The sequence below is a fragment of the Dermacentor variabilis genome, chromosome 3 (genome assembly GCF_050947875.1).
Source record: "Dermacentor variabilis isolate Ectoservices chromosome 3, ASM5094787v1, whole genome shotgun sequence".
Classification (NCBI taxonomy): Eukaryota; Metazoa; Arthropoda; class Arachnida; order Ixodida; family Ixodidae; genus Dermacentor; species Dermacentor variabilis.
Genome location: NC_134570.1, coordinates 156936302 through 156958131, shown reverse-complemented (window position 1 = coordinate 156958131; position 21830 = coordinate 156936302). Strand labels below are relative to the sequence as shown.

At 51.0% G+C, this 21830-nt stretch overlaps 1 protein-coding gene across 1 annotated transcript in view; it reads left to right on the top strand.

Annotated features, from left to right (window-relative positions):
- SppL (signal peptide peptidase-like protein) overlaps positions 1-21830 on the top strand; it is a 101303-nt gene that overhangs the window by 40340 nt on the left and 39133 nt on the right. The gene's annotated exons all lie outside the window — the stretch shown is intronic.

The window sequence follows — 21830 nt, the reverse complement described above, 5'->3', positions numbered from 1 at the left end:
TGTGCCACACGAGACAGATTTGCCGCGCCAGCTACGCTACTCACAGCGCTCTGTTCCTAACACAAACCGTGTACCTATACAACCATAATACAAGATCTTGACACGCGAAATGAAAACACGTATAGAGCTGCGCTCAAATTTCGCATTAGGGGGTATCGTAATCGTTGGCTAATCTTTTTTTTTTTTTTTCGGGAATTGTACGCAGAATATACTTGTCGGTGCTGTTTCTGTGTGCACTGTTTTCTCGCGACCCCATTGTCAGCTCCTTTCTTTCTTTAGCTCTCTCGCCGTACTGTCCGGTATGAGAATGTGTTCAGTGAAGGGCGGGGGGCAAGGGCTTCTCTTCTCTCTCTTATCTTTACTCGGCAAACATCGCGAGGCGGGTGCATTGCCCTCCGCCCCCGGAGGACGACGCGAGCGCGCGATGGGAATTGTTTACAGCGGGCGTCGCCTTTTTTTTTTTCTTCTTTTTTTTTTTTTTTTGTCCGCACCGGCTTAGTAAACGTGTTCCGGTTGCAGTGTTGCCGCTGGCGTGCTACGATGTGAGCAACGCGGTCTGCAATGTGCGCGGCGCGCGCTGTCGGCTTTGTTCAGCGCAATATATTGTGCCGGACGGACGTATAACGGGCTTCAATGAGAGTTATTTCGTCAAACGAGATCGATAAATTGTGCCTCTCGAAGAGCGATTAGGGGCGCTATAACGTAAAGCTATTCCAAACTTTTCTATTCCAAAAAGCCCACTGCGATTGGTTACAAACTTTTTTTGGACCACCCCCCACTTCACCTGGCTGTCACGCGACGTCACGAAAACCGTGATAGCTCTCCATCTGATATGACGTGTACACACTGATTATGCACAGTTTGACCGAACAAAACAAAAATAGTTATTTCTGATTCGACGTCTTTCTGCTATTAGCCGTCTGCTATTGGCCAAAGTTTTCGGCCTGCACCCACTTCACCTGTCTCTCACGCGAAGTCACAAAACCGGAAAAGCTTACCGCGTCAAAGTGACGCGTACGCGTTAAAGATGCATTAATATGCCGAGCAAAGCTGAATTTTCTTCCGAATAGCCGCAGGCTTCCCCGTTCCGAAAGGAATAAAAGATGGCTGTCGCCGATCGCTTCGGCACTGGCTACTCGCCCTTGCCGGAGAGCATGTGTTTATATGCGTGTAATAAAACTTTTTGCGTGGCCGTGTAACGTTTTCGAGAACTTTCGGCACGTTTACGACCTCGTTCTGCCAACTCTTCATTGCTGAGGATTCGTTTTAGCGTCATTCTTAAGCTTCCGTTGCATGCCGCCGCGATTGTCGACGGGCCACCACAAGCTAAGAGAAAGCGGACCGATCGCAGACGCCGGCACCACCCTCTTCATCCGGTTATCGATATTCATTGCAGTGGCTCGGCCCCATCGAATCCCTCTCCACTTGAGCATGATCCTCGTCTCTTGTGAGCTAATTAGATAAGCCGCTCAGTGCAAGCAATGTTATTCGTTTTTCAAGCAAACAAAAGTGAGCTCCCATGTACGAGGCGAGCATTTGATTGGTTTGTTCAGACAACCCTGCGGGTGACCGCCCGATGTTTGCGTCGGCGGTTACGCAAATTTGACGTCAGGAGAGTGGAATAAAAACATATTGGAATAGTTTTACGTTATACGACCCAGGTTGCGTCTTCTCGAGGGCGCACGCCCGGTACAGTTAGGAAAGACGCCAACAAGGCGACGAGAGGGAGGCAGTAGAAGAAAGCAGAAATCAAACCAATGGGGGTTTGAAGAGAAACAACGCTACATAAATTAAAGTAAATGATAAAGTATTCTCTCAAATCTCTCTTTATTTTATTTTGTGTGTGTGTATGTGTTAAGATGTTTATTACTAGAAGAAAACTTGAAGTCGGAGCTTCCTTCTTTTTTTTTTTTTCGGATTTCGCGCTGAAACCTCAGCTCGGTACGTTACTGTGACGTCACTGGTGTCAAAGGGTGTTTCGTATTTTGGCCGTTGTAGCGCAGTAAAATTTCTCGAAGCTTTTCCTTTGGCTTCCTCTAGCTAGAATACACTAGTCTATGCTTACGTTGCCTAGGCCTGAGCAGACTCCGTCAAAATACGTGACGTCACGGTGAACTATAGTGCGGAAACTTGGAGGCTGTGTCGCCACCAGTCTCTTCTGGTTTATCGAGCACGCGGAGGTGGTCTAACTAGCTCTGTGCACCCAAAGTTAAGGGGGACACGAATCGCCGAGCGTACACACGGGTGCGAAAGGAAGGCATACAAAGTAACGCGGAAACGGCGTCAACGGGCATTGGGTATACGCTAAGACGCTTGGAGGCGTTATTTCTAAAACTCCCTATTGGCTCTTTTTATGTTTCGGTATTGTAAAGGAGTAATTTACTAACACAGCTCAGCTTTTATTTGTCTCTAGCGCACCTGTAACGTCCCAAATTGGCACACGTGTTACGCAGTCGGGGGTATTCAGTGTTTAATTTCGACCACTCGGGGTCCTTTTACATGCACCTACGAACACGCTAGCTTTCTTTTTTCAATCCCCCCCGCCCTTCTCATAAAAGTGCTGTAGCCGCGACTGGATGCTCTCGAAAGAAGAGAGAGCGCGCTGCGCGTTCCTACGCGCACCGTGTGCACCACGTATACCAACCACGCGTGCTGCTACACGAGTCCCGAGCTACTTGCTGTACAACGTGGTTCGGACTTGCACGACGTGGAGAGTGCGTGTTCTGCAGAGGCCCGTTGCGGTGTTGTGCCTGCCACATTCTGCTGCTCGCGGCGGCGAGACATAACACGTGTTCAGTTAAACGTGCTTCCGAGGGGATCGGCACTATCGGCACGGCATTCAAGCAGTGAAGGCTGGCCGTAAGGTGATCTCGAATTGGCTGTGTACAGGAACACTGTGGTAATTCTCGCCGCGGCGCTGTCTGGTGAAACCTAGGAAGTTTCATGAAGGCTTCTTTCGTTCTTTCGTTCTTTCTTTCTGAAGTGCAAGCTCCTGTAGTTTCTTACCAGCGGAGGTGAAGGCAGCTTCCGCTGTACTTCACCTCCGCTGGTAAGAAGCTACGGGAGCTTGCCTGATATGGAATGCGCTCACACATCAAGGCCTTTAGTTCGGTTAATGTAATTGCTAGATTATTGGATTAATGTGAGTGGATTGGTAATTGAATTGCAAGTGTAATTAACATACAATAATAAAACATTGAAACAAGCCATAAAGCTTCTAGATACACGTTTCGTCTCACGTAGGTGTCTCTAAAGCACACATATCTCTCAGCGGAATAACGCATGATATTCAACGCTTCCTTTGATTTCCTTGTTTTTGGTTAGAACACGTTGGCGGGCTGTAGTTGCTTTGAATGCACAATAGAGTGCGTGAGCGCGACCGAACGAGGACGTATAGAAGGACACAGACGCACAGAGACGGCGCTTGCTCGGGCTGCCCCGCTTTTTTGCACCGTTGTACGTGCGTGGTGCCATGGGTGTGTGCCCGTTTCCGGCCAAGCGTCACAGTAACACAAGCTGCATGCGCATGTATTTTCTACTTCCCTGTGGATATGTACACCTCCCGTCGCCATCTTTCACCCTCGAGGGGCGCCACCTGCTGCCGTAGTGACTGGCCGCACTCTGTATGGGCTCCGCATTTCGAACCATCCACGAGCGGTTCCCCTGCCTTCTCACCACTGAAATACCATCAAACGACGCAGCTCGGCGAGCGGCATCGATCGAGCCCAATTTCTCCAAGATCTGGTGAGATCCTCACATTTTATTGGCTTTGGAAGTTCTGCACCACCGACGCCGCCGCGCTGGGCCTTACCTGCGTTCACCTCGCCAGCCTAGACGCGGGCGCGCGTCCTCTCCAACGCCCATTTACTCCGCTCAGATGGAGACCGACGACACCCGCTCCCCTGACACGATGGACGCCGACGCTTCGTCCGGTCAGGCCGAGGACGACACCAACTGGTTTCTCGTCGCTCGGAAAAAGAAACGCTTAGCAGAAGCTACTGCGAACTTGCCACCTCCTCCGACACCCGAAGCACCGCGCAAGAGGAACGCGCGACTCCCGCCACTGCCTGTCGACGACCACAAGATTGTGTTCCGCCCGAGAGACGGCCTGAACCTCGGTGCGTGGCCTCATACTTCTGTTGCTCGAGCCATCGGCATAGCAGCGGGGCTGGACAGCGCCGTGCTCAACGAGCTCATCATTCGTATCCGCACTGAACAAAACCTTGCGGTGCTCAGCACACCGGACGAGAACCTCGCGGCACGGCTGCAGAACGTTCGATTCATCTCCATGGGCGTCACTCAACACGCCGTCCAAGCGTACGTAGCAGCCCCAGACAACTCCTGCAAGGGTGTAGTCTCAGGCCTTGAGCCCAACACCACTACGACGACGCTGCTAGAAAACCTCCGCTGCTCAGAAGCCCCTGTCTTACACGCTCGCATGATGGGACCTACGAAAACGGCCCTGATCACATTCTCCGGCACCCACGTACCCCGCTACGTCCGTATGTACGGAGCAGAACTCCGCTGTCACGTATACCGACCGCGCCAACAGGTGTGTAGCTTGTGCTTGTCGATGGGCCATCGGGCGGACGTCTGTCCCACGCCCGACAAACCCCGTTGCCCGGCGTGTGGCATCTCAAACCCACCGAAGGAACATGAGTGCACACCTAAATGTATTCACTGCAACGGCGCTCATCCCGCTACTGACCCTCGCTGTCCATCGCGTCAACTGCCGCAACGCAACAAATCGCGCGTACTTCGTGAAAAAAACAAACATAAGGACGAGCGCCCCCCGCCCGGATCAGCGCAAGGCCAGCCTGGGACGACGACTCAGCAGAGCGCTCTGGAAACTATGACCCAAGTAGCACCGACACCGGGGAACTCGGCGGAGAACCCCTGGACTAGAGGACGCAGCCGCAGTCGCGGATCACCCGGGGATCGCCGCCAGACTGACAGGAGTCGTTCCAAGGGCCACTCCAAGGGCCGGACTCCCAGTACCAGCCGTTCGAGGGACCGCGGCCATAAAGGAGATGGATCTGCCAAGAAGGAGCAAGCGGTAAGCTGGGCAGCGCAGTTCCCACCTCTGTCTCCCTCTCCACATCTCCACACCCCTTCAGTCACACAACACGTTAAACCTAAACCCACGCAGCAACCCATGGTGACCGACAATGAGCCGCATCTTAATGACTCTGCACAAACCTCTCGCACCAACTACTGTACACAACAAGCACTGAACGAAATGGCCGTCTCTCTAAAGACAGAATTGGTTGCCATAATGCAGGCAGAAATGCAAAAAATGAAGGAGCTCATTATGGCTGAAGTCACAGCGCCACTTCAACAGCTAATACAACAGGCCCTGCAACCTGCTGTCCAGCAGATAGTGGCCGATATTAAACAACAAATAGCGGCTTCACTAGGCCAACTTTCGATCCCTCCGCCTTCATCCAAACGCTCCCTGTCCCCTTCACGTGAAACACAAAGATCACATCCTTACCTTCGTCCTGCCCGATTACCGTCACCGGACCGAAAACCCGCCTCACTGGGCCCGGAACACTCACTTCCCGGCACCTCCCAAGCCGATGAGCCGCCCCCCGGACAGTCTCCGGGTATAAAACACAAACAAATAATACTTGATCATGGCCAGCAACCGTAAAGGGACAAGCGCTACCCCCCAACCCCTAAGCGTGTGGCAATGGAATTGCAGGGGCTACCGCCGGAAACGCGGATCCCTTACGCCATTCATTGCCACACAGCCCCATCCCCCCGATGTAATAGCGTTGCAGGAAGTGCATTGTACTCCTACACTTCCCGGCTACAACACACACACAGACACAATAAATAGCAACACACCACACCTCACAGCCACTTTAGTGTCCAAACATTTGACCGTTATCGAACACACCCTCGAAAGTTCACCCATACCGCACGTACTTCTCGAATTGGTCCCGTGCTCTCGCTCCCATAGCAGCCTGTTTGTGCTTAATATCTACAGCGCACCTAATGCGAGGAAGCATCAGTTCGGACATCTTTTTGCACATCTATGCAAGGTGGCTAAACAGATGGTCATTGTAGGCGACTTCAATGCCCCGCACCCGGCCTGGGGTTACCAAACAGAAACACCGAAAGGACGCCGGCTTGCTCAAGTTCTTGCGTTACATCGCATGACTCTGCTGACAGAACCAGATCAGCCAACACGATTAGGCAACAGCGTAAGCAGAGACACGTGCCCTGATCTCACCATGGTCAGAGGGGTGGGTCAACACTCTTGGCGCAATCTCGTGGAGAACTTGGGCAGCGACCATTACATTCTAGCTACTGAACTGCAGGTACAACCAACACGCACTCCTGAACGTACTGTTAAGCTAATCAATTGGGATAAATTTAGGCGTAATCGGTCCTCCCTAGCTCCTCAGGACACCCTCTCCCTTCAGGAATGGATCAAACAGCTCCAAACTGATCTAAAAAGGGCAACTCAATACATCACTGCGACAACAGAGACACCCGATGTGGATCTCCATTTGCTCCATCTCTGGGAGGCCCGTAGAGGCCTGACCCGGCGGTGGCGCCGGCAAAAACATAATCGGAAACTTCGTCTGCGTATTGCCCGCCTAACTACGGAGGCAGATGACTACGCGAACACCCTCACTAATAACAATTGGCATAGCCTTTGCGATCGCCTCAGCGGCACGCTAAGCACACCTCTGACCTGGTCGCTACTCCGCGCATTATTAAACCCTACGCAAACCAAAATACACACTAGCAACAGAGTCCGCACCATCCTCCACAAATCAGGCCTCGATGACACTACTCTACTTCACACTCTACAGCAACGCTACATTGCTACAGGCACCCGCCCCACCTACAGAGACTACCCACACATAGATGCCACCTCCCTAGACGCCGATATTACAGAAGCCGAGGTTAGGGCGGCCTTACAGGGTATTAGGCGCAACACATCACCCGGGGCTGATGGGATTCAATACACACTCCTACGCAACCTAGATGATGGGGCCATTAAAGACTTAACTGCATTCTACAATGACCACTGGAGGAATGGCACGCTTCCACAGGAATGGCGCCATGCGGACATCATGCTAATTCCTAAGCAAGGCAAGCCACTGTCCCTCCAGAATCTCCGGCCTATATCCTTAACTTCATGTGTAGGTAAACTCTTCGAGCGCGTTGTACTTTCGCGGCTACAACCCTTCCTCGAAGACAGCCAATTCTTTCCGGATACACTCTTCGGCTACCGCCCTAACCTCACTGCGCAAGACATTTTGCTGCAGCTTAAGGAGGACGTTGTGGATGGCCCCACTACGGCACAAACCAGAGCTATTCTGGCCCTGGACCTCAAAAGGGCTTTCGACAACGTCTCCCACGATCTAATTCTCGACAATCTGGCTTCTTCCCAATGCGGCACACGTACCTATAACTATGTCAGAGCTTTCCTATCGGACCGCACAGCCACTATTGGCATAGGAGAGCTCCGGTCGGACGTCATCGCACTCACAGGTAGAGGAACACCACAGGGCTCGATCTTATCGCCCACCCTCTTCAACGTGGCTATGGCTAAGCTGCCCCCCTTACTAGACCAGATACCCACCATCCGGCACGCTCTCTATGCCGACGACGTTACGATCTGGGCAACCCAGGGATCCGACGGGGCCATCCAGGATGCTCTCCAGGAAGCTGTACGTGTTGTGCAGAACTATGCAGCCACGGGAGGCCTTTCCTGTGCAGCCGAAAAGTCCGAATTGCTCCTCGTGCACAGGCGGCGCCGCAGAACCGACGAATCCCCTAATATCTCCCTGATGTTGCACGGCAGCCCCATCCCTCAGGTAGCTAGACTCCGCATCTTGGGCCTCCACATTCAGTCGGATGGCAAAGCCTCGCACACAACGCACCTTTTGGGTCAGCAGATAGCACAAGTCACACATATGATAAACCGCATTACTAATCGTAGAAGAGGCCTTCGCGAGAAAGACGTCCTCCACATAGTCCAGGCTCTGATAATCAGCCGGCTCACATATCACCTCCCCTATCACAACCTCACCCTCACTCAAACTCAGAAGATGGACGCCCTTCTGCGGAAGGCAGTGAAAGCGGCTCTTGGGCTGCCTCCACATGCTTCCACAAAACGGCTTCTTCAGCTCGGTATCCACAACACCGTAGGCGAGCTTTTGGAGGCTCATCGCAATGGTCAGCTCCAACGTCTCAGACGCAGTCGTCAGGGCTGCGCTATACTTTCTCGCCTTGGCTACCCTGTCCCTGAGACACCCACACACGCCCCACAATATCGCCTCGCTCCTGCTCTACGCGCTAGCATACAAGTGGCTCCAATTCCCCGCAATATGCATCCCGAGCGACACGCCGGCCGTAGACGAGCCCGAACTCAGGCCCTGGCACGCATTTTTGGAGACCGCACCACAATTACACCGGTTTTGTACACGGACGCGGCCCGCTACCCAGAGAGGCGGGCCATGTGTTTAGCTGTAACTGACAATACAGACGCGCTTAGGGTGTGTGCCACAGTTCTAACAACGCACAGCTGCTCAGCAGAGGAAGGGGCAATAGCCCTGGCCATTGTCCATGCCTCGACCCTCTCCGCACAGGACACCCCCATCACCATAGTGACAGACTCGCAGGCTGCCTGCCGGGCCTTCGCGCAAGGACTCGTGACTGAACACACACATCGAATTCTCTCCTCTGTCCCCCCTCCCACGTTACACAGGGTGCGTATCGTCTGGACTCCTGGACACGCCTCTCTCCATGGTAATGAACGCGTTCATGCGGTAGCCCGAGGTCTGACTGGCCGGGCACCATCGGAAGAGCTGTCCAACCCAGACGACGCACCGCCAGAGCCCCTACAGTACACTGAGACGCTCGAGTACTACCGACAAAGTCGCCATAACTATCCCCCTCCTCATCCTTCGCTTAATAGAGCAGATGCCGCGGTCTGGCGGCAACTGCAGACCAATTCATTTCCTTGTCTCCACATGCTACATATCTTTCATCCCACCCTGTACCCTTCCTATTGTCCCCACTGTGGGGCCAAACCCACGGTGTATCACTCCATATGGGAATGCCCTAACCCTTCAGGTGTTCCTCCTATACCCAACCCTACCCTTTCCTCTTGGGAGTCTGCGCTGCTCAGCACAAGCCAGCAGGAACAGCAACGGCTGATCCAGCGGGCTCGCGAAGTCGCGCATGGCACTGGAGCCCTGGACTGAGGGCCCCACTCATCGAGGAAATTTTCTACTCGCTTTATGAAATAAATGTTTATTCTCTCTCTCTCACCCTCGACAATCGCAGGGTCGCCTTCGCCATCGTGACACCGCTGCGTCCACGTCTCGCAGTATTTGGTGCTTGCATTTCGGCATTACTTGCGAATAGCTAGTTCAACGCATGGTGGAAGCTTTGTCGGGCGGACGTATGCGTGGACTTGTCGAAAGGCGAAGGGTTCCGTGACACGGTCGTTCCCTGTGTGGACAGCGCAAGTACACCGCAGTCCAGCAGATTCCGTTCGGTCATTACCGTGACTTCGCGGCGAAGGCGAACTTTGAACATCGGCGTTCTTCGGGAACTATTTCTTTATTGCCTTTTTTTTTTCTTTTTTTTATCGCGAAAGCGTAGTTAGAGAGTAGGCGCTCACCGGTTTTGTGAGTGGAGCTTGCGCTGAATGCTTAAAGGGACACTAAAGGTTACTATTAAGTCAACGTGGACTGTTGAAATACCATCACAGAAACCTCGAAACGCTTGTTTCGTGCCAAGGAGAGACTTATTTTAAGTGAAAATGCTTTCTGAAGCGTCCGCGTACCTCTAGCGCAGTTCAAATCGCCCGCCCTCCGATCGAGGAGTACTGACATCATGGTCTCATAGTGACGTTGCGCCATCGGTGAGTAGAACGGCGTCCGCAGACGGCGCTACGGCTTTTCTGCGCAAAACGCGAACGCGCGGCCAGAAACAGAGCCAAGACAGAGCCGACAGCAGAGCGAAAGCGGGAGTATGGTGGCTAGCGGAAGGAGAAACGAATTACGTCCCACATTACGTCCCACGGCACACGGAGAGTCCGTTTTCGTTAAACTATAGGCTGCGGCGAGCTCGCAGCGTGGTCGGCGTGGTCTATGAGGAGCGACGAGCCTTTTCGCACTCGCAACAGGGCATAAAAATGTGCGAATCGACGCAAAACTCGGCCTAGAAACGTGCTTCGCCACAGTCCTGGCTCAATAGGACCCAAGCTGGCACGACCCAGATGTCGTTTCCCGCACCGCCACCAGGCGCCGCTACTATACCTCAAACTCCAGCGCAAGACGCCCATAAGCTGGTACTTCATTCTATGACGCTAACTTCGACGCTCGTCGCAATGGACCCTGACACCGACAGATTGGCTCGCGATGGTGGGCTCAACTTCAGCGATTTGAGCACCGACGAGCGCGACCTGCTGCTGAGGGCTCGCACTGCCGGCGTCGTTGCGTACTACGACGGCGGCCTCGACACCGGCTCTCCGGAGCGGGAAAGCAACGAGGGCTTCCCACGACATCACATGGACGTGGCATTCTCGCTGCTTGTTCCAAATGAAAATTTCGCGAGCAGAACCCTCACAGCACGACGCGATAACGAAACTACTGAAACTCCAAAGCGTGCGCGGCGCAGAGTCGAGCGCGCGGAGTCGAGCGAAAACGAAACCTTTCGAACAACCATATTACTGAAAGGTAACGTCAAAATGTTATTTTTTCTTAGAATCGAATATACGTAGACAAGTAGCATTTTTTTCCGTCTTATAATCGAATGAAATGATATTTTTAATACGAGTAGTTGAGTATTAGTAACACAAATTATGAGGAGTCCTTTCGTCATCGGGCTAGTACCGGAATGTCGCTGGGGGGTCTCAAATCGTGTCATGCATTTACCTCAATTTCTCGGTTACTAAAGCTCTGTTCGCGATTATATTGACGCCTTAGACGTTCTAGAACATTGCGCTACCACTTTAACTTGAGTTTCTGGTAACCTTTAGTGTCCCTTTAAGAGAAAGCTTAGCGAAATTCTTTTCATTAAAAGACTTATTTTTTTTTTTTTTTTTGTGCTGGCGTGCCTATGACCGCTCACATGCTGCGTTGCATATTATAATTTCTTCTCCGGTTTTTTTTTTATTTTTTCACTGACCTCTGGAACACTTGGATCCCCATCCCTTCCTACCTGACGAATTCTTAGGTCGCCGCCGAGTATATTTTGTGTCGATATCCGGCTCTTATTGGTTGTTGCTTTCATTCCTGTTTTGTAAACCCACACCTATACCTAAGGTTTCGAGCTCAGGTTGGCAATATTGAAACATTTAAAAAAGAAAAATTCCCCAGCGAAGAAAGGAAACGGGAGAGGCCGTATTTTGTGCAGTCCTCCATTTTGTCCTTTTCGCAAGACGTGTGCTTCGCAGCTCCTCGCTGTGTCAACTGTTCAACTTTATGCGGGACGCTGTCCACGCGGGAGCGTGTTTAGACCAGCTGGCAATGTGATTTAAGGGTATAAATGTATTTAAACACCTAAATGCAGCACAGTGTTCTGAAAGGGTGGAGCTTGAGTTCATTATTTATTTGATGCGGCGTTTTGCTTATTATATTGTGTTATATATACCAATGTTTTTTTTTATATATATTTCTGTGTTGCTTTGCCGCTGACTGACCATTGTATTACCCGGGATGTTGACCGTTGGCACGAGGCATGCAATGCTTGCCTCCTTTTGTCACAGCTCGTGGACATGTTGTAAAAGAAATGTCCGAATGAACTGAAAATGAAATTAGATGGCACGCATACACCGCCGTTACCACGTTTCAAAAGGGACACTCTCATCATCATCATCACTCCTGAACTATAGGGGAGAACGAGTCGCCCCTTAGGTCAAGTTGGGCCGGCCGCCAAAAACTCTGGACGCTTGCAGGTTCCCGCCGTGGGCGCGGACAGTGCAGGGTTGAACAGAGAACGTTGTTGAACGGCAAGCAGCCCACGAGAACCAATTAGGCAGCAGCGGCTCCTTATCAGCGGTAGTGCAGCGCCGCATGCCGTGCCGAGGGTGTATTATTCATTCAGGGTTCCAGGCTTCATTCCCTCCTCCCTGCGCAGCTGCCGTGAAAAATGGAAGTAACAAGCGCTGTCGTCGTGCTTGTTTTCTTGCGTGCGCGCATTGTTTTCTTCACTCTTTTTTCTTTTCTTCCCGCTACTTACCGAATACAGTGCGTGCGGTACATACGGCGGCATGTAGGGCGAAGCATTGCTGCCGCTGCTGCCTGCGTCCGGCTTTCTCGAGAAGTCGTCGTGTCTGCGCACTACTCTGAAGTACTGGTAAAAGAAGGGTGACGTCGTGGCCGAGGGGGGAGGGTGGCACGCGCACAAAGGACTCATTACGAGAGACCGGTGGCTCTCTCGCGGGCGCCCTTTTCTTATGCAGAAGAGGGTTAGCGGGGCGGCGGCGTCGTCTGTCGGTCTTGGGGACGAATGCATCTCTGCACGCACACGCGCGCGCTCGCCTCGTCGTCTTTGTCGTCTTTGTCGTCGAGTTTCTTTTATTTATTGACTTTTTTTTTTTTCACGGACACGATTTGCTCAGCCCCACTGCACCACTAATTCACGTTCACGCCAAGTCATCGGGGCCACGGAGAGGTGGGGGGGGGGGGACGCAGTGGAGGATGGTAGGGTAAGATTTCTCAATGTTCAGCCGGAGGTGCACACAGGGTCTTGTCGCAACGGCGGGACGCCTGTGGCACAGCTTGCGCGACTTTCGTTGCTGCTCTGGGGGAGGGGGCAGCGAGGGAAGGTGTCGCAAGCAGACGTGCGCAGGCCCGGTGTTGGGACAGTGCCGTGGAAGAACGACGCCGCCGTTCGTCTGCTGCCCACCACCCCGTTAATGAAGGAAGGAGTGGGTTGGTGGCGAATTTAAACAACTGGTAACGCGAAGTACTGCGACTAACGTGTGCGCCATGAGCAAAGAACGGAGTCGGGGAAGTTTTTTGAGCGGCGTGTCAGCCGAGAGGCAGGATCGGTGCGGAAAGAAGCGAAGACGTCGACTGTCTCTGCCTGCACGTCGGAGAGCCTTTGGGACGTCGCCGAGGTGGCGCGGGCTTTATAATCAACTCCGGGCAGCGTTGAAATTAAGCTTTCATTTCCTCGTCGCTGCTCTCGCCTTCCTCTCGCGCGCTGTCAGTCCGTAAGCGGATTTGTGCCGGGCGCTTTCTCATAATTAGCGCCGGCGTTTCGACACGAGCGCGCACCGGTTTTGTGTGTGTGTCGGTGTACGTCTTGTCGCAAGTGGGGCGGACTCGACTCTCTGGCTTTAGAAGCGGAGACGTTCGCCGTTTCCTTTAGATCTGCCTGGGTTCCTGGTGTTACGACGAGAAACGAGAAGCGACTTTGTTTTACATTACTGTTCGGAGGATCCGAAATTTCTTAGGAGGAATTGCGCAAGTCGACGGCGCGCTGTAATTACGCGATACGGCATGGAAAAAAAAAAAAAACAGACCAGTGCTTAGGAACAAGACAGCAGTGCGCTGACTTTTCTGGTCCCGAGGCCTTAGCCCGTTCTGGAAACGAGTGTATAGCTCTATCCCAGAAGCGACTGATACATATGGTATGTTATGGTACATTCGACTGGTCGCTTTAGCGCTCTGTCTGCGCGCTTTACATTCGACAGGTCGAAATCGAGCGTTCAGAACGCATTCGTCTGGTGCATTTGGAGCGCCCCACTCCTGCTCGGAGCGCGCGGAAGTGTTCTCATCTTCGAGATGGGAGCGCGACCGAGGTCCGACATGGCTCCTCCGATTGATCTGAAGGTTCGGTTTGTGTATGCTTCGTCTTTATCCAATCTGGTGGACTCCGAATTGCTGCAAACCGAACGGAGCTCGGTAGGAACCAGTCAAACGTACCACGAGGATGCCGAAGTGCGGAATCACGCTGCGTTAGAAGCTTAGAACATATGCGACATTTGGCCAGGATTGCACCGCACCGGAACTCCACAGCTGGCGCGTCGCCCAGTCGGAAGCACGGTTGTACGAATGCACGTGACCCTCCGCGTCAGGGTGTCGTCGTCTGCTCAATCGCGAGTAGCAGGAGGCAGAGGTTATTTACAGCACGTTTGCAGAGGGGCCCCGCTCCTGCCCCTGCACGCTCCTCCCAGCTGCTAGCTTCTGTGCAACCGTTAAACGAACATATTGCACGACAATAAGAAAAGTGGGAGGTTGGGGAAGTGACAACTTATCGTTAAGCGGCCTCATTACATGACCCCTCCTTGCTCTGTCATGGAGGGTTCCGCTTCCGGCCAAACCTTATGGTGAAGCATAGAAAACAAGAACATGTGCTGCAGAAGCTAGAGTATAGTGTACTAGAATCCATCATTTTAGTGTCCATGGAAGAAAAAAAAAAGAATGTCATACAGATACGGGCCTTTCGTAACGTGCTGTAACAAACCTCTCCTGCAGCAGGAACTTTTCTGCAGCGATAAATTCCACTCGTCTGCACTTGCTGAAGTGGTCGAGGAGGCGCCTTTCGTTCCATCTCGGTGAAGATTCCATCCGGAACGAGTTCATGGCATTTCCTGCACTTGAGACGGGCGTGGGGCGCAGAAGTAGTGCAAGGCGCGTGCAGGAGGTCGTGCCTGCACGAGCTTGAAAGTGGCACTGAAGTTGCTCACGAAGTGCTAGGCGCATTCGAGTGCCTGTACTTACTCTGAGCCCTGATTGGTAGGAGTGAGTGGACAGCTGGAGGTACTGCGTACGCTCGGGAGGACTGCGAAAATCGAACCTCGCATTCACTGCAGTTTGCGAGGCTTCTTTAGATGCACGTTTCTCTCCAACGATCACCACAATTTTTTACCAAAACAAGCTGCCTGTGGTTCCACTTTCTTGTACTGCTGTCGTGTAGTACGCGTGTGTGGCTTCTTCGATTCATGTATTCTATTTCTGCAACCATGCACAGAGCAGAGGTGTCCACTTCGAAGTCAACATATATGCCTACATTCGAACAAGAGAAAAATTACTCGCCATCCCGGTCCTGCGGCAGTGTATGTCCAGCGAAGCTGTGGAAAACCGCCACTACAACCGCTGAAGGGGTTATTCTTTGTAAATACGAAATCATTATACGGCCCATGACGCGAAAAATCCGGCGTTAACATCCGCTGGTACCAAGCTCATGTGACCAAGCGCTGACGTCACGTTTTGACATGATTGCCAAAGAAATTGCGTCATTACCTCAAACATCGCATGATGACGTTGCCACGTCAAACGTTACGTTACGTTGATCACGACATCGTCACTTCACTATATCACCCAATGAGGTCATCACGCCAAGCGTGACGTCATCGTTATGTCACTTGATGACGTCATGTAATGCCTCTTGGAGAAGCAGCACACTGCGCGCTTCTCGCTTCTTTGCACTGTCTCGGGGATCGGCCCACACTTTTGGTTTAGCAGAGGTTGCGCACGCAGATACGACAAATCCCCGACCAACTAGACGCAAACAGCTTCGCTGTGAAACAATGTGCCAGATGAGACGCCTAACATAGGCCCTAGCTCGATAATAAAATGAATCTATTGCTGTCCCTTCACGCGCTTCGTCAGTGGTTCCAACAGCGCTTCGTCTGCATTAACGCTATAGGATCGGCTGTCCGTGAGCGGCGATCGAATGATGAGAAAGCAAGACTCGAGCGAAAGCAATAGTTACCTGATCCTATCCCCGTTATCTTGTAATGAAATGTATTTGTCCGCATATTCCTACGGAAAAAATTAATCGGTTGTAGTGCCTGGATGGCCAATGCGGTTCCAGGCCAAAGCGCTCCCGTGTGGCCTGGACATGGAGAACCTAAGCCCGCTGGCGCGTATCTATTGTCTGTGCACAAAGGCCTATAAAAACCCTTGAAGCCTTTACACTGCTCTCGGCACCGTTGCACTATACTTTATCGCCATTGTATAGTTGCGAGCGCTTCAGCCTTGAAACATTCGCGACGGATAGTACTCATGCAGCAGTCGGCTAGCTCCTTTGATCTCCGTCTCTTGCCAACACCACCAACAGCAAAAAGGTTTTACCGTATCTTCCGGCGTATACGTCGCTGTTTTTTTCCCAAAATTTTCGCGTATTATACAACGGTGCGACATTATACAGGGGGATCATTTTTAAGCTTTACAATATTTCTTAAAGCAAGCCTGCTGCAGATAGTATAACTCTAGTCCGTGAGCTGGATTATTCACAGAGGCGGACATTGCATGCACTAGAATTTGAAACACCTATTCAAGTAGTTTTCAGAAATTCACCAATTATCTTCTGAATCAATTACTTTACGGCACATATTGCAATTTACGAATTGTAGCCGGTGAGTTGGCAGAGCGTATCCACGTGGAATGAATTTCCAGAATGACACCAGCTTGAAGGTATGCACCATCAAACTCGCCGTAAAAATCCACTGTTGTTCTACTTACACGCTCTCTTATGCGTTGAAGCAAAACAGTAACTGGAACGCCCATGTATTTCGTCCCACACATTGGGAAATAATATCTCGAAGCGGCTGTCATCCTGGAAATTCATTTCAAGTGGATACGTCCCGCAAGCTCACCGGCTACAATTCGTTAGTTGCAGTATGGGCCGTAAGGTAATTAAGCAATGAATTAGTGAATTTTTGTTAACTAGATGAATATCTGTTTCGATTTCTCGTGCTAGTAATTGTCGCCTCTACGAGTAATCCAGCTCAAGGACAAGAATTATGCTACCTGCCACAGGCGATTTTTACAAATTCCGTAAAACTTACAAATGATCATCCCACATTTATATAAAAAAGCATCCGTGCTAGAGCAACCAATATCTGCGGTTCTTCTTTTTTTTTTTTATGGGGGGGGGGGGGCTAGTGCTAGAAACCGTGCGCGGAAGCATTTTAAAAGAAGTGGAATCTTGTATTAACAGTGCCGTTCGTAACGATGTGTGCAGGCAGCGCGGCGGCAGCAGCAGGGTTCAGCAGCTAGCAGTGAACATAGGTGCTTCCCGTATTGGAGGTCGTGCTGTTATAGTTTAGTTTCCTAAAGAAAAGGTTAAACCCGCAGAACTGACGCAATAAATAACTAAAGGGTGCAACAATTGTTTACTGTTACGCTGTGCCGCACGTGTTACAAAAAGCACCACTTGATTATCAGCAGCATCAGTTACCCGTGCGACAAGTCCCCGTGCTTGCGGCTTCCGGTCGCCATTTCGCTTTAATTGTCCATATGGTATATGGACACTCCAAGCGCATTTCTTCCGTCGCCGTGATGTTGTGTATAAAGTCCTAAGGACGATAACACCGTCGCCGCGCGGTGTGCGAGTGGAAAGCACGCGAGGGAAGCCGACGATCGCGGCTCAATCTGGCGCGCGCGGAGGAAAGCGGGGAGGAAACGCGCTGTCTTCCGTCGCGCGGAAGGCCGTGGTGGGATGGGAGGGAGGTGGGGGGGGGGGTGCGTTGTGCTCCGGCAGCAGCTGCGCATTTCGCGATCGGGCGCGAGGGGAACTCATGATCGCGGCTCAATCTCGCGCGCCGTTGGCGGCAGGCGGGAAGCCAGCGTGGGAGAGAGTGTGTGGGTGGGGGTTCATCTCCGCCAACAAGTGCGTGCCTTGTACGGTCGTGCGCGCTGTATCTTGAAAATGATCTGCACACGGCTCGTACCTTTGTGCGCGCTGTGTGCTCGCCGCTCTTGCGTCGAAGCGGAAGACCGCACGAAGGTCACTTCGCTCGCTGCTGCTACCGCGTTGCTCACACCAGCGTTTCGACAGCGGCTGTCCGCGCTCATCGTGTGATGTGTTCATGTTCGCTCGTGCGCGCTGATACCATATGCTTGTCAATTCAGTTATTAAGTGAATGTTTCTAAGTTTATACGGCCGCTAAAGCTACTATCCCTACTTCGTATAGCTGTGCACTAATTTGCTATCGTAATCGATGGTTCGCCTTGCGGGCGAAAGTGCGGCTTTTTGCGTGTATGTGTGTGTTGGAGTAGGATGGCTAATTAGAGGGAAGTGCAATAAATATTGGTTTAAGAGGAGCGTTGGGTGTTGGTTGAATATTTTTCCTGCTAGAATTTGCGACTCGTAAAAGTTTTGCTTACAAAACTTTTGTGTTCTGAAATGGATAAGTTCGGAATTTCGCGAAGAGTGTGCATACGGGCATGGTTTCATTATGCCGAACGAGTTAAAATAGGCCATTTGCTTTCTTAGGAACTCGAGAAAAGTGGCGGGGAGTGGAGGGGGGGGGGTGCGACTTACAATCCGGAAAATACGGTATATCGAGCCTCTGCTCCAAGGACCATACGACATCAAAGTTTTTCCGCTACGGCGTAATAAAAAAAGCAAGAAAAAGAAAAGCACTGCCGAGAAAGACAAAGCGATATCCTGGTGTGTCTTGCCTACAACAGCGGTGAGCGGCGTACGATAACATTTTGTAAAGCAAGCAAGCAGTGAGTGGCGTACGATAACGAAGCCTTCGGCCGCTTATCTGGCTGTCGTCTCTCCTTCCATGCCCTTCCATCTGCGGCGGAGCGGGCGACAGCAAAGCGCGGTTCCTGACCTCGCCGGCACAAATAAAGCACGACATCGGATTGCATTGCGCACGCTTGTTTCACCTAGGGTGCGCGTCGGCAGGGTTGCCAGATCTTCGGGAGAAAAAGTAGCCGAACGTTTCCGGAATGTAGCCCCAAAAACGTCGCCAATTGTGGTAAAAGTACAGTTCACTATAGCAAAAGCTTTATTTGGTAGCCGAAAAAGTAGCCACAATCACGACAAACCAAGAATTGTAAATATTTGACGCAAGAAGAAAGAAGGCAATAAAAATAAGAAACTAGTTTTCTGCTTCACTTATGGCAAACAAAAATCACAGAACAAAAACATAAGCTCACTGTATGCTGTCCTTGCACCACTACGACATCTCTCCAAACGTTCCCATGCAATCTGTATGACATAACACACGTTCTACTCCCCTTGACGTGCAGTTGCAAGCACCTCTAAAGGAAACTTGCATACACACTGGCACCTGTAATGTCATCGCTGCCATGACATGTTTTCGGCTGTTGTAGTCGTTTCTGGTGCCAAGAAACATGGTCTTCAATATTCGCTATTGAGGGAACTGTTGCTGGGGGTGGGATTAGGACGTCACCTATTGCTTCTGTCCGATGTGGCACGCAAAAGCATGGTCTTGAAGATTAGTCATTTTCTGTTACTCAGCGAGAACTGCTTCAATTATCCGTCCCTGATAGTCTGGACTGCCCGAGGCGGTGATTTCAGCTAATGAGGGTTGCATATGAAGTGTCTCGAGCAGTCCTGGACAGACCGGGATGACAAGTCGAAGAGGCCCACTGGTCATATGGCAGCTATGATATATTTTCAGCTTCTGAATTTGCTTCCGGCACTTGCAAAACACAAAATCATTGACTTCGAGATCTAGCTTTTGGGGCTATTGCTTCAAGGCAGCCATCAGAGGGAGTACAATTTGAACTTTACCTGTACCAGTTACCACCGCCAAAAGTAGCCAAGTCGCTAACTACAAGTTTCGGTCACAAGAAGCCTCTAAATATAGCCAATTTGGTTAACAGTTGCCAAACCTGGCAACCTTGCTCATGGGGGAATGAAAAAGACTAAAAAGGAGCATCGCAGGATAATTTTGAAGCCTAGTGCCGCGGCTAGAGTAGCTTCAGGGCATGGAATCCACCAAGCCCATCGACTACGACGTCAAGTTGTAGAAAATGAGGGAAAAAAGAGTTTATTTAGCTTAGTTACATGGGTCTAGTGTGGAAGCCCACGCCATGCAGGAGCATATAAACATCTCAGTTCACATCAGGACTCTCTGTCGTCACTCTTGAAAAGTACCTGCTCTTAATCCTGTCATCTTCCCTAGGCGAGTCGACTAGGGAATCTGAAGACTGTCCAGCAGCAAGCCACCATCGTCGACTCCGTTGCGATACCACACCCATGGTATCGATAACCCACAGTAACTCCGCCTTGAAGAAACTGGTTTGGAATTTGTGGAAGAAAAAAATCATCCGGTGACACGTGGTTCGTTCGTCGTTGCCCACCCCGTTCCTCACTCAGTCTGGCAGGCGAAGCGTAGGCTGAGGGCCTTTTGTGGAACCCTGCAACAGCCGGTTTACACACTGTCTTTCTTCTTTGCTCTGTCAGCCAGGGAAAGGGCGACTGAGGTCTTTTCATGGAACCCTGCAGCAGCCGGTTTATACACTGTCTTGACGGCTGGATAAGTTCTGAGGGATGGTTGGCGATTTGACTCGTCTCATTAACTGCGCTCATCCATTCGTTGTCGTGGTTCCCTCCCGTTCATCATTTTCTCCGGTTTCTAGGTAGTGGTGGGGTGAGTGCTCTTTGTCATTGTCCGCGTCATGCTGACGTCTGGTTAGGAGGTACGGTGGTTTGACTTGTAGCAAACGTTCAGGTAACGCCCTTTGTGGTGTTAAGACATAACACTAGTCATGAAAAATATTAACAAAAGTTCATGGGAAATAACCCCTAACCTGCACGGAGAGTGTGGAGAGAGCTGAGCGGATGGCGAGGGCTGACCTTCAGAGGGCGTCTCAATATGTATTGTAAGGTTCGGCACCCTTGGAGGGCCTACTTCCCAATCGTCAACACATAGGTAGGCCCCGAAGAGAGGGAGGGACGGTGTCAGAGGAGGTCGGCTTGCCAAGGCTGTCTAACGTCATTCTCCCTCCTAGTTTTTTTTTTTCTTACATGTATGTATTCTGGACACTCAAATTCTGTGATGTTGTCAAATGCCGTCATGTTCGTGTTTTGAGCCAATCAGATCAAGAGTTAGCCGCCCTGTTAACCTATCAGAGCTGACAAGATGACAGAATTGCACGGGTGGTAGCCAATATGGTACCTTCAGATGGCTGCACCTCTACGGCGGTGTTGGAGGCAGGGAAGGTTTTATAGCATAGCATAACCAGATTATAATGATGTCGAATGGAACCGAATGCCATGGCCAAACCTGTATTTTGGCAGGCGCTGGACCTGAACCGAATTTCTTTGAATGTGCCAGAAAAGAAAAGTACACCTAATAACAATTACCAGTTTGGAACAGGATGTTTCAGCTATGTTGGGTGATGGCCTTCTGCTTTCAGCTTTCTATCAGTGAGCACCTTGTGCACCTTTACAGCCTAGTATTTGTGTTTGCTCACATAACTAGCAAGCGAGGCACTGTCCTGAGCATGGGAAGCAAGATTTTCCTTTCTGTCATATACAGTGTGCAGGTGGTATGTCTCTTCATCATTGCCACGTGAATGTGGGGAGGACACATGCTTAATGCGAAATAAAAAGTGCGTTGTGTAAGCAGTTCCGAGATGCAAACAATGTAAGAAGATGTCAGTGTGTTGTGGAAACTGAGGATCTAGCCTGTACTCAAGATGTGTGACAACTGCATATGAAATTCCTAAGGCCTCGTAAGATGGACTGTTTGTCAGACTGACACAGGGGATTAAGGCAGGTCTTCAAACTGTCATGAGCCACTTTTGTAGATGAATCCACAATTTCATTTTTTCTTTGATTCTGCAGTAGTTTGCAACCACCGAAATACTTTTTGTTGTCTTAACTCTGCAGCTTGAGGAATATCTTTTAGGGATGCATAGGTCACACACGTGTCTATTTGTTCTGAAATGGTACTTTCATTTTAGTTAAAGCCACCAAGGATTCTGTGATGATGAACCTATTTCGCGGCTTCCTTGACAATTTGATGAAGCCGAAGGCTAGTAAAATGGGCTAAAAGCTCTGATGTCGTTGAAGATGGATGTCCGTACCAGCACACATATTCTTCATGCAACTCTGGAATGACAAAT